At 40.8% G+C, this 17,093-nt stretch overlaps 1 protein-coding gene across 1 annotated transcript in view; it reads right to left on the reverse strand.

The window, feature by feature from the left end:
- bmpr1bb (bone morphogenetic protein receptor, type IBb) overlaps positions 1-15,896 on the reverse strand; it is a 71,900-nt gene extending 56,004 nt beyond the window's left edge. Inside the window, exons 1-3 of the mRNA XM_084745492.1 lie at positions 15,725-15,896; positions 9,893-9,962; positions 6,427-6,593 (exon numbers count right to left, since the gene is read on the reverse strand). The gene's annotated coding sequence lies outside the window, so the exon portion shown is untranslated. The remainder of the gene's footprint in view (positions 1-6,426; positions 6,594-9,892; positions 9,963-15,724) is intronic.
- Between the last annotated feature and the right edge of the window lie 1,197 nt (positions 15,897-17,093).

A 17,093-nucleotide genomic window follows, 5' to 3' on the forward strand; every position in this document is an offset into this window, starting at 1 on the left:
TTGCTTTCTTGCCAGTAGTTAAGAAGATCAGTACCACTTTCATGTCTGTACACTTAGCTCAGCTTAGCATAAAGACTGGACACAGAGTCCAGTAAGTCTGATGATGTGTTGATTAGCAGAGGTGAGGACTAGACAACTTACAAAAGTATCAAGTGTGCCACTAATCAGTAAATTTCCCCTAATTTCTTGAGCCAACTAATGTTAACAGTATTCATTGTCAACACTTTGTTTGAACCTATCCAACGGCTTCCAATCAATTTGCAGGACAGAACCATGTTGTAAAAATGATCCCAAAGAAGTTGTACAAAGAATGGAAAGTCCAGGCTAAAATGACCATAGTTAGCAAGCTAATGCTGAGCTAACACTAGCTTAAGAGCTTACTTTGTAAATCAACGAGGCTGGAAACTCACTGTTACATTATGACTTGTTCAGGACTCAAAACTCAAAGTTTAGGACTCACAACTTGGGACTCTTGTCCTGAGTGCAAAAACTGAGCTCAGCTGTCAATCAAGGCATGAAACCCCCTTTTTTGAGCCTAAAATAACTAATCAAGGACAAACTCTTCAGAAATTTAAGACTTGAACATACATCAGCGCGATAACAACTACTTAAACTGAAAGAAACCATGTTTCAAGAAAAAACTGTTTGACATTTACGATGATGTTTTAGTTTGGCCCTTGTCTTACCTGTTAACACTGGGGAGGCACGATTCAATTTATGACCTATACTGCATCCAGCCACCAGGGGGGCATCAAGATGTTCTGGCTTTACTTTTGGGGAGCTCTCATGTTGTTTATTTCTTTATATGTCGGTGGTCTATATGTCTCTAAATGTTGCTACAGCCAGGAGACAGTTGGCTTAGCTCAGCATTAAGACTGGACGCTGAGTCCAGTAAGTCTCTGAACATGATATATGATGTGTTAATAAGTGAGTTTTAGAGGTGTTAGTAGGCAGGTTCTTAAACTTTGGACAGAGTCAAGTTGGCTGTACTCCATAGGCTTCACATGTAGTACACTTGACACACACACACACACATTGAGTGTGTCATTCCAGACATGTTTATACAGATGAAAGTTAGATCTCAGAGTAGAAACCCTCAGGGGTTTGTCTTTGCAAGGGGATCCCCTAGCCCCCACTTTCTATCCCTACATCCCTCGATCCCTCTGTGTCCTTCTGAACCCTGGTGAGGGTTCAATTTTAGGGACTAAACTCCTGCTTGGCCCCTCAGGACTGTCTGTCTCCCTGTGATCTGTTTTGCTTGGTTTAGGCCAATTTAGTGCCTGCAGTTATACTGTTACTACAGTAGACTGTCAGGCCACCATGAGGATATTCCCACCACTGACTCACAGAGATGGTTTTCATGATCCGCAGCTTACGCCGACACTGAAACCTAAAAAAACAACAACACTGAGGAGGACCTGTATGAACACGGCCAACAGGATTTATTGACAGGTGAAGACCATTAGCTTTACTTTTGTTGTTGATTTTGGTTTGATGCGATGCCTCGTCGTCAGTCAGTCTTGAACAGCTTTGGATGAGTCCCAGCCAAACCTTACTGGGAACACAGCCGCCACCGGCCCGTCCACACGCAAAGAGCAGCCAAAAAACTCCTCCTCTTTTCTGTCCGAGCCTGTCAGCGAGACTGAGGGCCTCATGTCTGTGATTGATGACCGGGGTTCTGCATATTTCTGAACCCGACACGTGTTGTTGGCTCTGTTGGCTGGGATTCGTCTCTGCTCTATTTAGTTAACATTATTCTTATTATTTCTCTGACCAGCCCAGCTGTTGACTACATGTATGTGTATGCGTGTGCACATGTGCGCACAAAGGGAGGGGTTTTTCCATGCCCTCAGCTGTCCAGGTATGTGTAATGAAATCTTTGAGTTCTGTTTTGAAAACCCTTGGAGTTCCAGCCATTTTCACATTTGAGGTTTTTCTCTCAGCTCCCTTCTTCTCACCCACGTGTTCTCCCATGGAACAGTCCACCCAAGGTTACTGACTGCCTAATTTGCAGCACTTTCAAAAAGTAAAACAAACACAGGTTTTAAAAGGTGGGGAACACCCACCATCTTCACCACTTTGTGTCCACAAGCAGAAAACAGTTCATAATTGTTGAAAAAGCTGTGCATGTGTGTCTCTGTGTGTGTTCAAGTCAAACATTTCCAGCTAAAACTTGAATCAGGAAACCAATAAAGCCACAACATGTTGGCGCTTGAGACAAAAGTCGCTTATCTTTCTGTTTATTGCCGGTGAGAGTCGAGTGCCCAAAACCTCTGCGATCATTAATTGAATTTGATCTTTACAAAATGCACAAGGGAACCACTGTTGTGTTGTTCAAAGTGCATTACACAGGTGGAGGAAAGGAGGAGCAGCTGTTCTCGGACACAAATGCAAGAACTATCGTAAAAATACACACACCCCCCTCATAAAATTTAAAGGAGTGAGCACAAACTCCAAAAAAGAGACATACTTGTGATAAATCAGCTGTTTAAAAGACAAACTACCATGGTTGGATTAAAATGCAGAATAAATGTTGTTGACATGATTCATGCTATCTCAAGTATAACTTACACACTAGTCATTCAGTTTAACAGCTGCTCATTTAGCTTTTTTCCTCAAATTGAAATGAGTGACAGTGAATACTCGTTATCCCCTCCATGCTTTCTCAGCATATGACAATGTGATTGAGGTGTGTTGACAAGCCGAGCGGCTCTCTGTCAAACAGACACAGATGAGCTACACCAGGAACGAACGCTCCAGTATTTGTCTCTTATCTTTTTATTCTTGTCTGATACTCATCTAATACTGATGAAATGACGGACATAATCCCATGTCCATCGTCTATCTGCAATCTAATTTACTAAAACTACTTTATACAAGTAACCATATTCATTTAGTTTAGTTTAAGTTTATTAAATTTATTTAAAAAACACAGAGATGATGCTTTTGATCATTTGCAGCTGGTTAAAAAATTGAGAAGTCAGATGTCAAGTTATATAAAACAGAGCATTAAAAAAAAATAGAGCTACGGCCTCACAGTTGTATGCCAGTGAAGTTGCAGTTTACATCCATGTCTGTCCAGACTCATATAACATACAAGTGAGGACTTTGAAGGAATTTAATACAGGAGTTACAACAATATTTACCTGTAACTTTGAAGGAATTTAATAAAACATATACAAGTATACAACAAGTGTATGGAAGTTCTGGAAGTTCTCACTATATACGTGTGATTCCACTGAATAATTTTCCAGTGACAAACATGTTGCCTTCACTTAGAGTCTATTTTTACAGAGGAGCACAGAGGTCTGATAGAGAGCTAAACATTATGATGTCACAGTGAAGTTGACCCGCTGCGGACAAGGAAGCACAGAGAGAGTCACGCAAGCTGACACTCACTCACTCATGCAAGCGCTCATGCACACACAGGCCGATCGCATGATCTCCCTCAGCTACACTCGGTGGAGATAACGACACACATTCGATACACAAGACAATACGCCCTTTTAGTGCCGCCGTCATGGTTACATCATGGTGTTATCCTGAGGCAAAACAAAGGAAAAACTGCAAGAAAATAAAAAAATCATCTCAGAGTAGTTGGGCTGCGTAACCATGTGAAAATGTTATCCTGGTGTGTTGTCGGTGCTAGAATCGAAGTAGCAATGGCTCAAAATTGAAGCTGCCAGTCAAAAATAAAAAAAGCCCATTTTTCAGATTATGCACGTTCAGTGCTCTGTGAACAGATGTGGTTGACCAACTGAGCCTTCCTCAAACACGCATGTAGCAAAAAGGCCAAAACAAATACAAGATTCAACGAGAGGATTCTACAAACCAAGAAGGCAATTCATCCCCTGACACTATCTGATCCTTAAATCCTAATCTGTGTATTCTGGCATGCCAGCGTGCACTTGTACGCGGCCACTCATGTGTGACTACACCTCCACGTGTAGAGCTACGTAGTGCTAATTAACAGCTGTGTCTGCTCTTGAACACCTGCAATAACAATCCAGGCTGTAACAGGTTAGCTAGCTGCTACTCTCTCCCTCTTTCTTTTTATTGTAACCCGATCCAGCCTCCTCCTCCACTACGTAAAGCTCTCAGAGCCACCGAAGAGGCCAGACTTGGAAAGACAAGGAGAGAAACCGGGTCTCTTCTCAGTCTGGACACAACCGTAACTAAAGATGAAGGACAAATGAGTGACTGGTGTGGCTAACTTATTTTCCCCCGTGAACACTGATTTGAAAAGCAGAAAAATGCTCCACATGTCTGAATTTAGTCTTTTAAGGCAGCAGCAAGAGTGTGTGAAACAGTTCAGTGCTACGGTACCAACAAAGCCTTCAAAAGCAGTTCATCACCTCACTGAAAGTGTTGTTTTACCACAGGGTCAAAAGAGGCCAGAACTAATTTATTTAGGGAAGTCTGTGACTTTTCTTTTAGTGAAGACATCAGGCCTCTGTACCACAAACAATGCACGTGATTGAAGGCTGAATACCAGTTATTATAGCAATATTTATAGCTATAAAAGAGGTTTAACCATCTGCACTTCATGAAATTTTCAAAGAAAAATGCTGAAAAGAGGACACACTATCTCCAGCCAGACTGCAGGAGAACTGCTCAAAAATAAACAGAAAAGAAAAAAAAAAAACATTCAAAATGTCACTGGGGAAAGTCTAAAAAATCATGAGAACACAAACTGCTTCAGCAGAGAACAGCAGCTGTCACAAGTTGAAACTACCCACCAGGGATATGACAGACGTACATACAGTAAATAGGGGTGGGAATAACCACTGCAAAACTACAGTAACATGACTCACCTCTTGTTTGCAGAAGTGATTTAGTTAATCCAGTGTTTAAGTCTGTTTCATGAAGTGTTGACATGAGTTTGTCACCTGTCACCTGTTTTGGCTGGCTCCTTAATCCTGCAACCAATGCCAAAATCTGACAGGGATCGCAATGCGATGTAGTATTGTGTTTGTGCGAGCTTGTTTCCAGATAAGGCATTGTGGCATTGGGAGTCTATAGAAAGCCCGTGTCTAAAATTGTGTTGAAAAAAAAGACCCTGTACATCACTTTAATGAGAGACTCTCTCAAAGTAATTACTTACTTATCTCAAAATAGCTACTTAGCTTCTCGAAATGAGAGAGTTTCTCAAAATAATGAGTCGGTATCTTAAAATATAGAGACAAGTTATCAAAATAATTTTTATCTCAGAATAATGAGAAATTGTCTTAGGTAATTATTCTGTTTCTGAGAAAGTTTCTCATGGTTTTGAGATACTACAGGCCCATGTCCATATAGTGTTTTTTTTTTTCGGCCTTTTTCCATTGTTTCCAATGAGGAGAGCGACTTCACTCATGTGTGTGCAGGAGCCCAGAGGGAAAGGCACTTTTACAAGTGTCTGTGCTCAGTTCTCAGTATTTCTGTACTTTCCCATGGCCTGTGTTTGAATCTCTGCAGTTTGAAGTTTAGTTTCTCTGTTTGCTCGCTTTCAGCCGATAGAAGTTGTCTCAAGTTACTGCTGGTGAAAATCTAACATTTCCTGATTTTGGTGCATCATAATACAAGCTTTTAGATAAAAAAAAAAAAAAACACTGGGAGACTTTTATTGTGAAGACTCTATGGGAAATGTCATGTGGTTAACCATTTTCCAGCCACTTGACTCAAGACGTATAAAGACACATGTTCAAGTGGGTAGTCCAGATGCAAAGCCCCACCTTGCTGGGCTGACGAGCTGAATCAAATCAGAGCAGGACATCTTCCACTTGGTGCTCACAGTGAAAAAATGTCAAATAGATATAAATAGATACAAACTGAAATGAACAGATGCAAAGTGGCGATCCTAGTGCAACAGTAGAGTTCACAGGAACTTTCAAGACATAGTTGTCATGGAAACAAAGTCCAAATAAAGTGTTGTTTTGTCTTTTCAGATGCTTTTCCCCAGTGCTCCACGGCGCCCTGCCAGCACCTTTCTCACAGAAAAAACTGCTGCGTGGACACTTGAAAATTTTGAGACATTAAGTCATCATTTTAAAAAGATTTCTCATTGTTTTGAGATACAAACTCAATACTCTGACATTTGAATGCATTATTGTGACATGCTGAGCGATTTTGAGAAAGTTTCTCATTATAATGACTTAAAGGATTGTTTTTTCATTACAGTGGTGGAAAATGACTTCTGTAGGAGCCAGAAATTGCAACAGAAATTGAAAATACACTCACTGAAACATCTGATTTCTCAAAAACACCATACTGACAATATTTTAGTTAGATTGGCAGCTGTTCCTGTTATTATTCTCTATCGTCAGGTTCAGTACTCCACACCCAGTGCACTCCCTTCTGTCCTGCTTGTTCCAGGATGTAACTGACTCTTCAATTTACGGATTAGCGTTGCATCGATAAGAGATGTCACTGTGAGGGTGGACTCACCAGATACGATCTATGCAAATCCAGCTTCTTCTGTTGTTCTGTCACTGCAGCATCCTCCTTATCCTCCTCTATCCTCCGGTTTACAATGCAAAGCTCTGATGTCAGCACATTTCCCTGCAGACGGCCTCACAGGTATGACTCCAAATGCCCTCTGCCCTCGCCCCAATCTATGGAGGAAAAAAGCACATATGAAATCCATTTCACAATCTGTCATCAGAAACACAGGGCTGGGCAACAGAGGAAAAACACGAACAAGGCAGAAATTGATTTCATCTGTTTCTCCATCTCGTCTCACAGTCTGAGTGGCACTCACTGTCACTTGCTATTTAGCGGACGGGCGTGAGGCTCAATTGCAGAATCAGATACAGCGCAGGATAAGGTCTACAGTAGGACAGACATGCAAGAATTCAGAACAAAGCTTTGCTCAGATTAGTCTGTTGAAAGATCAAACTGTCGAGGGAGATCATGTTGATATGTTGTGAGTGTGCCGAAACACAGAACCCCTTCTTCATGCAGATAGAGGGACTTATGAACTTTAAAATCTCAGAGAAGAAAGCGAGTGTCATGAAACATACTCCAGTAACCTCGAGCCAAGATTATATCAGCACACTGAGTCACAGCTGGGTACGGCGCTGAACTAACACAGCCAAGAGTGTTGAGTCGTGGACTTTCCCTTTCAGCTGAAACAGGTGAATTATACTGCGTGATTGTGGGTGGTCTCACTGACCTGACTTTTCTTAATAAACTACAAAGTTACAATATAATCATGGGCTGGCATCCTGTCTGCTACCTGCTCATCAGACATGTGCCTATACGAGAGTGAGAGAGACTGTGGGCACTGTCATATTTGCTATGTGAACATGTTCTTGAAATATATGCATAAAAAATTCATGACACATTATTTGAGGGGGTGTGCATAAGACTGTCATTACACTGTCATAACCATGTGATGACACCTGTCATGAACATGCAGGAGTCTTCATGAATGATTGTTGTCATTTAGTATCATTCATTAAATTATGTCATCTTAAGCTGAAACTGTTTAAGATGTTTTTCCTAGGACTTGACATTAACTAAGAAAAAAATGTCTTTGTTATGACAACTTGACATTATCAAACTAACAAACTGCTTAGCTCTATGTTATAACATTACATTATACTGTGATATGTGGTTGGGCCATCGTGAGACCATTATAAATGTGTCGCCAATATTTTCTTTAGTCTCAACTACAACTTTTGTTTTCTGTCCCTCGTCTTTTTTTCACGCTCAAAGACGCACATGCATGCTAACATAAACACGCACACTGACTCACACACAGCTGTCTTTTATTTGCCGGGATCCAGCCGCAGATGGTGATACAGTGTGAACTTTAACACACGGATTCTTGACATTCTTTACGGGTGTGAGTTACTCTCCAACTCAAACCGGCACTTGGCTTCGGCACTCTTTACTTTCCTGCCAGCAGGTCGCTGTCACAGAAGGGAGTCCGAGCAAAGCCTCTCCCACATATACAGGCCACTATTGTCCTCCCTACAGGTACAGTAACTCTCTATTTCAGAGCCCTGCATGGGTTCGGCTCCTGACTGTACACTGAGCGTCTATGTTGGAGCTGTGTCAGCATATTTTGCTGTTTATGATGGGTCCTGTAGTGGCAAGTTCATTGCTTAATGTAAAAGGAATGCAAATTAAACGATGCCTGCCTGCTCACTGGTGAAATCAAGGGGAAAAATATATACGATGTATCTGTGAACTCATCAGAGACTAACAATGATTCTTTGTGCTACAATGGAATTAAAGGGTCAGTTTGGATTTTCTGAAGTCGATCCATAGTTTATATCCATAGTCAGTGTATACAATAGATGGCGGCTGGCAGAGAGGAGTACCAGCACGAACGTTATGCAATGTACTGCTGCGGAAGGGTTCAGAAACAAGGGTATTTTAGCCACTTAAATGCCCATCTAAAAATCAATACCAGTTTCAGTGTACACTATATTTAAAATATTTCACTACTTCACCTTTCCGTCAAACAGCCTTTTCCAAAAGGAAAGCACCGTTACACAACACAAATATCACTCTCAACAAACTAACCAGACACTTTTGACAAAAGCAGTAATTTTACCTCACAGACCACAGGGGCTGTTGGTCTACCACTGCCTCTAGCATGCAGTTTGTTTGTGAGACTTTGGTGTTTAAAAGGGCCCAAGAAATCCTATTGTCTGCAAAAATCTGGTACAAATGATTTTGCAAAAGCGGTCTGATAGAGCAAGTGTGCATTATTTGGCTGATATAACAGCTGTTTCTTGTCAGAAGATGCTTAGTAATGGCAAAGTAAAGTGGTGAATATATTCTAAATATAGCATACACTTCAACTAATATTGATTTTTTTAGATGGGCCTTTTTTTTAAGTGGCTAAAATATGTTTTGCTGCCAACTCTGTCCACAGCAGTATATTACTTAACTTCCAAAACTGCCCACTGGGCAAGTACACATCTAAAAAATGTAGTCTGAATGTTGTGTCGTACATTGAAAAGATGTCCCCTCATGAAAGTCTTTAGGACGGCTAGTTTTATGAGTTTTCTAAATGAACAATGACAATCTCTCCCTTTTGTGCTCTCACTTTCCAATAACAACAATAACTATGTTTTTAAAATAAATTCTACAGACGTCCAAAAAACCAGCCAGATGTTAAATACTAAACTGTATGACAGTGTCCTAGAGGGGTTGTAGTCACACATCTGGATATTGAACCTGATTTGGTGATTTGATTTCACCGGGCATGTTGACTGGCATCTATTGTAGGTAACACACTGGCTATGGATAAGTACAACCCCACTCGAAAAAATCAGAACTATCCCTTTAAATGTAAAAAAAAAAATGATATAACATTTCTATGTAGAAAAATGTCCAAATCACAAAGCCTGCACTGCCATGGTAAATTACTCAGGTGAAATTAAAGCTTCCGAGAGTTTCTGAAATTTACTACACTCTATCAGATGTTGATCTCATTCATTTCCGGCACTCCAGTCTGTAGACGGAGCAGTCTGTGTCTCGTCTGATACTTTAGAGGAGAAAACAGGATTCTATTATAGTCGTCGGTGTGGTTTATTTTACATAGCCATCCACATGCTCAGCAGAAAGTCAATTAGCTCGCCACTTTGGAGACAAATTGCTGCCGAGACGGCATTACAATCCCAAAACACACAAACATACACACACAAGATCAGTCCTGCCAAATACTACATCCACTGTAGGAGAATCAACACTCTTGTCTATCGTGATCAATACAGCTTTTAGCTTTGGATTTCACTTTATTCACATCAAGCTTCAAGTGAAACCGCTTACATTTGAGAGTTTACATTCATCAATATGACTCAGTTTTACAATCAAGAAACTGCGGACTAACGTGCTATATCATACAATTTATAAGAATTCGATCAGGTATAGATTGCTTGAGAGCCTGACTCACCATCCAAACATAGGACATCAGAAAGCATCCTGTCACTTTACCCAGCCGGAGCTCCAGCACTTGTCTTTCTCTGGAAGAAAACAAAGTAGAGTTATTAGAAGGAGCTCATATGTCTGCCATCTAGAACTGAAAGGACCAAGACTAAATTTCAAGCTCGGGTCATTTCCCCACTTTGACTTTCACCCAATCATGCAAAGTACCCCTGATCCTCTTCTGTTCTTCGATCTTCAATCATCCCCTACTCATCCTGTACCTCCTTCTCCTTGTTTTTTTTCTGCCCCTCTTTCTCTAATAACAGGATGTCTCACTCTCACATGGTTGCTGACCTTCCAGGCAAAGAGCAGGGCAGCTCGCAGCTTTAAGTAATTCCTGTTGCCTGCATTTGTCTCTCATCAGCGACTCGAGATGAAACAGTGAGCGGGGCATCTGTATTTAGCTCTGGTCGCTGTATTAATTGTCAAAGAGCCAGTGGTCTTGCACACAGGACACAAGAAAAAGATTATTCTTAAGTGGAACAAGATCAGCTGCACTACACCCATTCACCTGTTTTATATGTTTAGCATTTTTCAGAAACATTTAACAGAAACATTTAACTTTGGAAATATGTACAGTGTAACATCATGCCAATAAAGCAATTTGAACTGAACTGAATTGAATAGAACTGATATACACACATACACACACTCAGAGCATACTGAAGACACAGTGACAAGATGGTTGGAAGAAGGTTGACCACAGTCAATAAACACATCTAGCTAACATTAGCTTAGCCCAATGTTTCCACTGGTAACATTTACCCATGGCAATAAGGATTCCAGACAAATCTGCTGTGTAGTACAAATCAGAATTGCAAATCATCATCGATACCCAACCCTACTTTAAAGTGTAACTGCTGTGAAACAATCAGAAAATAATGTTTTATATCTCTGATTGTTCTCGCTAATGCTGCTCCCTCTCTTAATTCACTCTCTAGCTCTCTCTCTCTGGACCAACGCTGCTGTCTCTCTCACTCTCTAATCCGTTGAGCCACGGAAGAGATGCCAGCTTTCGATTTTGCATTTACGAACAGCCAACAACAAATCCTGCATATTCTATCTTTAAATTCAACAACTTTGGGGCACGAGCCACAAAGTGATCATCCAGTCCGTGGACCTATTTATCCTTCAGAGACAGAGAAGCTGTCTGGAACAAAAGCAAGCACAGGCCTGCATTACAGACAGCATCTGTGTTGACAGTGTTGTTGTTACAAAGAAAATACGGCTGTGTGACTGTATCTTTCCTTTTCCTTTGGTATGTATGGGTGTGCATGAGCGATGCAGAGCAGAGTGTTAGTGTGTGGGTCCACTGGCAGAAATCCGTGAGTGAATGACAGATGGAAAAGTCATACCTGTAGAAAGTCTTGATATGAGATGCTCCTATATCTGTGTGTGTGTGTGGAGGACAAGAAACTAAAACAAATCATGGAAAAATGTCCTGGCAGCTGGAAAAGACATTGAATAAAGTCTGTCTGGGACTGAATCTCTGACAGTTTGTCTCTTGATATACTGTAGTTCCACCATTTGCTCTGTCTGACAGCCACTATGCTCATATTACAGGGCAGACTGCTAAAGCTGGAGTGTGAGCTGATACACTCCAAACTTTAGTGTTACTTTTCTCCCCTGTCAAAAATCTCCTGCAGCATCTGCAGACCTGGACGAACCTCTCCGCCCCTCCAGCATATACTTGGTCTCCACCTGTCCACTTCTCAAATACTGCTCCCTTTGAGCTTGTTAATATGCACTAAATATCTCTGCTCTGATTGGCTGGACTCATTTCCTGTAATTATAAGGGAGGAAACTGGGGTGAGGGGTCGCAGCTTGCTAAGTTTAGCCCCGTGAACAAACCCAGACTCAGACCAGTATCTGCCGAGATCATGAGGGTTTGTCTGTGTTTTTATGTGCATCAGAGAGTGAATGACAAAGTGTGTGTGTGTGTGTGTGTGTGTGTAGGTGCTTGTGTGTGCAGTATAGGTAGGAGCTGCTAAGAGGAGCTGGTGTCCTCCTTTTGTCATTTCAACAGACTTATGATGTTCCAGGTAAAACAAACGAATTCACTAAATCAGATACAGAAGTATCCAGTGCTCAGGCTCCCTCAGGCTGGGAGACCAATCCTCCATCAAAATAGTTTATGTTTTTATCTATTCAGCCAATCTACTGTAGATCATCTTATATGTTGCATTTTTATGAATAGCAAAGAGGGAACTACATCAAGATTTTGCTGTAAAACACTATTATATAACACAAACAAAATGAATCTCTTCTTGTAAACCTTGTTTCTCTTGATTTCATGTTGAAGTACAAACGTACTTAAAAATCCTATAATCAAATAAAAACTATATATATCTATAGTGACAGGATTATTTGTAAATGCACCATTCAAAGTCGCTCCCTCCTCCCCGACTCAACTAACAAGAGATGTGGAGAGAGACTAATAGACTAAATGAAATGAGAGAGCACCACCAGCATGAGCACAGCAGTGAATCAGAGAAATAAAATATTTTCTGATTGTTTCACAGCAGTCATGTTTTAAAGCAAAAACAAACATGCCCACACCCCTGCACAGAGCTGGATTTTATGTGAACAGAGCCGAAGCAATCCACAGTCTTCTCTGCCTGTGTGTGTGTATGTGTGTGTATCTCTTTCTGCAGCTCTCAAAGATAGAGAGCAGAGGAAAGAGATGGAAACAGTGATGTAACTGTAGGTCACTACATTTTTATAGAGTCCTGACCTCAAAAACTGCATGCTGTTATTGGCTGGGAGCTACACACCACTGCCAAACAGGCTTAGATCCAGCCTAATGATGAGAAAAGAAGAAAATACAGCCAACGAGAAGCATCTCTACAGATACAGTCTCCACCATGCATTTCAAGCAGATCATAAGTGATGATTTATCCAGATTATGTTTATTAAAGTCTATACATTTTTTAGGAAATGCTGCCTTTAAAAATCCTATGATCCAATAAATAAAATATACACCTATACACACTTACACACATACACACACACACCATAAAGACATATTCATAATGCTTTTATGTAAGTCAGGCAGTGAGAATTTCATGATTTTCCTGCAGATGTATTTCCAAATGTGTGATGTCTCATCATCCTTCACCTTTCCATTTGTGGTGCTTTCAATCCACCACGGATAAAAGTCCATTAACTGGTCCACAAGTGAGGCAGAAATTCTTCTTCATAGGCGGACACTTTACTGTAAGTGCTGTTCACTTTCAGATTCTAATTACTGTGGATTACTATTAGCCGACATCTCACTACATTCAGAGGTCTGTGAGGACTCCATCACCCAGGTATTTTTAACAGACAGGCCCACCTTCACACTCCGACAATAACTGGGCCAAACGAGACCAAAGTTGGTACAATACACACACACACACACACACACACACACACACACACACACACAGTGTTAGTCAGTAGTGCCAGAGAGTCCAACAAGCTGAAACACTTGAAGCTTGAGTCTGTGGTAGACCACAGAGCGCTGCCTTGCCATGCACCCTCACTGACATACCATCCCCATCGTGTCAGCCTAATGACGGGCGTTTCTCCTGCCAGGGGCAGAGCCAGGGAAAGAACTGGTGGGTGGTGGCGGGTGGTGGGTGGTGGTTTGATCGCTCTCTTTACCCAAAAACACTCACTCAGCTCTGCTTCAATGAGCTCCTCTGTCCTGTAGAGTGTCAGCGGGTTGCAAAGACACGACCGCAGACCTGCAGCAGGTTGCGCACGGATCACTCTGGCCTCCGAGATGCTGATGTAAACATCTGGACCTCAGTGATGTCTCAAACATCAGCTCTGGTTACTGATGCTCAGGGATCGACTACAGAGCACAGAGAGGTTTTGTTTCACACATTCAACAGTCAAATATTACCATTGACACCATGCCACTACACCGACAAGAGATGGAGTCTTTAGCTCGCTGCCAGACAGTAACATACACAGTCGGTTTTAAAGTGGTTTACTATTCCTTTTTTTCCTCGTGCAATTCACCAATTTAACTCATGAGCATTATCTGATTCCTAATAGAGCTTTTTTCACACCAGCCACATTGATGTGAAATAAACACAGGTGTTACCAATGATAGTGATTAAGGTCCCTCTGCAGTTAGAGAAGCAGCCTTTCCAGTGAGCCAACACACACAACAGCAGCACCCTGACTGAATGTTAGAGAACCTTAATTAGAATCATTGGTAACACCTGTGTTTACACGGATATTTCATGTCAAAATGGCTGCTGCGAAAAAGGTCTATTTATTAGCTTTTGATCTTTGTCAGTAGATGGAATTTGTCATGGAAATGATAATCCAACATTTAAGTTAACATGGACAAGAAACATTTTAGTACATAGAAAAATGGAAATAAAGAAGATGAACATCTACAGTTCCACAGGGAGAGGGCAAACTGCAGCTGGTGATAGAGATGATGTGATATGATCGAAAGCTCCACAACAGCTACGACATCAGTGGTGGAAAAAGCACTCAGCTCTTTAAGGTAAAAGTAGCAATATCACAGTGTTTTTGAGTAAAATTCCTAAAAAAAGAAAAAGTACAAAAGTATTAGCATCACAATATACTTAAAGTACCAAAAGTTAAAAGTCCTTGTTATGCAGAATTGCCCATTTCAGAACAAAGAATATCACATTATTAGATTATAATAAAGCCTGACTGATACTGGATTTTGGGGGCCAATGCAAATACTGATATTAGGAATATTAGAAAAAGTGATATCGATACACCAGCCAATATTCTCTAGTTATATATAAAATCCAAAATGACATCTGGGCACTGATGCAGTAAACTTTAACTGGTATTAAAATAACAATAAATAAATAAAAAAAACAAATAGAACAATGTGAACTAGAAAAAGGATGAAATATATATCAAATCTGTCCATGAGCAAAAAAATAAAAGTAAAAGTTGCATTGTGTTCAGACAACAGACACACTGATACCAGTACTGACTGATATAACTGTGCTCAGTCAAAAATACCAGCTGACCAACGCACATGTCTGCTCTAACAATTGTTGGTGCATTAATATGGACATCACTTTAATGCTGAGGCTGGTAAAGGCGGGGCTGTTTTTAATTACTTTATACACTACTAGCTCGTGAATTTACCACCTTACCTAATCTAAGCTGTAATAATGCATCATGTTTTATTTGTTGATTTTATTTTGAATGATTAGGTTATCACATAAATTTAGTGGAGTAAAGAGCGTAAAGTATAAACTAGCAGAAAATGGGAGTACTCAAGTAAAATACAAGTACCTCAAAACTGCACTAAATGTACTTGAGCTTGAGGTGAGATTCATCAACTATATTTTTTTAAATATTTCAGTCATGACAAGGCAGCAAGAAGTCAGCGACACATTTTCACCTGAACACACCTTCATCACTTCAATGTTACAGACTATAAACTCAACCACATCTCATCTTAACGCACTTTAGAAGCGACATCCTTCCTCAGAAGTGGGCCACTGAGCGGCGATCAGGGCACCAACTACTGATAAGCATCATCATCATCATCATCATCATCATCTCCACCAGTAACAGTGTCGGGGGTCCCGCTGATCGCCCGCAGCTGCTGTCAGCATCAAACCGAGCGAAGGGAGCAGAACAGGAGCTTCGGCTGAATTATAACGAACAGCAGCAGAGAAAACACATCTCAAACCCTCTGCTTTGGTTTCAGTGAGGAAATCTTCATCATCAGAAAGACTGTCGCTGCTCAAACTGCGCTCCGACACACACCAGCTGTGACTTCTTCAAGACAAAGTATCCTCCTTACCGTCTCGCTTTTAAAAGCAGCTCGACGAGATCCAAGTTAGTCTCGATTTGTGGTCCCTTTTACTCGCATGTGATGTGTCCCCCCTGTGTTGTGGTCTTGTGGTAGAGTTTTTCCAAGTGTACCACCACGCGTTACTAGAGGCTGGCTCGGTCTGAAGTCGCGCGCAGCTCCCACCTCCGACGTCTTGGAGAAGTGCACATCTGTACGCCCAGCTCATCTGTTGCATTCTCACTCCAAAAAACACTGCACAATAATTCTACACACCTGCTGTGTGTCATTCCCAAATAATGTGACTGTAATTGTTGTCATGTCGTACAAGGAAAAATGCACCGTGTGTGTGTGTTTGTGTGTGTGTGTGCCCGGTGGCTGTTATTTATCCTGTCCCTATGGAGATATGTATTTTCCCCTCTCACTGCAGGTAAAGTGCATGAGGCAGCTCATGCTGGTGCCTGTCTGCCTGCCTGTTAAACTTCTCTGAATAATTACTGTCACAGCTACAGATTTATTATACAAGATGCATCGGTTCTTCTGCCGAGATGCTTTTCATGCACTGACAAATGCATTAAAAGTAGGGGAGACCGGGGATGGTGGTAACACTTTCTGTTTGAGCATCAGTAACTCAGTCGCTCTTCATGCTGCATCTCTCTTTGATAGATGGTACACTTTGTCTACTACAAATGAAGCTGCATTGGATGTCTACTACACTATCACAGTACTCGTGTCAAATACAGAGAGTTCTATTGTTGCAACTAGAGCTCCAACAATTAATCGATTGTGAATCAGTTTTTAAATTAATTGCCAACTATTTTGGTGATCTTGGTGATTTTGGTGTTTTGAGGGTTTTGTTTTTTTTGTTTTTTTTTTAATAAAAACTCTATTTAATTTTTTTAAATGTGAATATTTTTGGGAAAAATAAGCAACAGATTGATTGACAATGAAAATAATCACTAGTTGCAGTCTAGTTACAACCAAATTCTAATTATAAATTATAGTAATTTGCTGAGTTAAGAGTCACACCATCTAATCTATAAAATAACTGAATGGAAAAAAAAAAAAAAAGAATAAACTGTTTTGAAGAAAGTTAACAATTTTCAGTGACAAAAAACACTTAATGTATTCCTGAACGTGCATGTGTCACTTGGGTGTTCAATAACTGTCACAGTTGTTGCAGTTTGCAGGCGCTGTGTGCCCAGAAATGACAATGTACAGTCTTGACCCACACTTCTTTTGATCTCAAAGTGTTCCATGCACACAATGTAGAAAATCTAATCATTTGAATGAACTGTTACAACTATTGCCCAAAAGCACTGTTTAGCATGTGGGCTTGAAGTTGGCATGAATGCCAAGCATCAAATCAAACAAGAGAAAC

The sequence above is a fragment of the Lutjanus erythropterus genome, chromosome 20 (genome assembly GCF_056507025.1).
Source record: "Lutjanus erythropterus isolate fLutEry1 chromosome 20, fLutEry1.hap2, whole genome shotgun sequence".
In the NCBI taxonomy this organism is placed as follows: Eukaryota; Metazoa; Chordata; class Actinopteri; order Lutjaniformes; family Lutjanidae; genus Lutjanus; species Lutjanus erythropterus.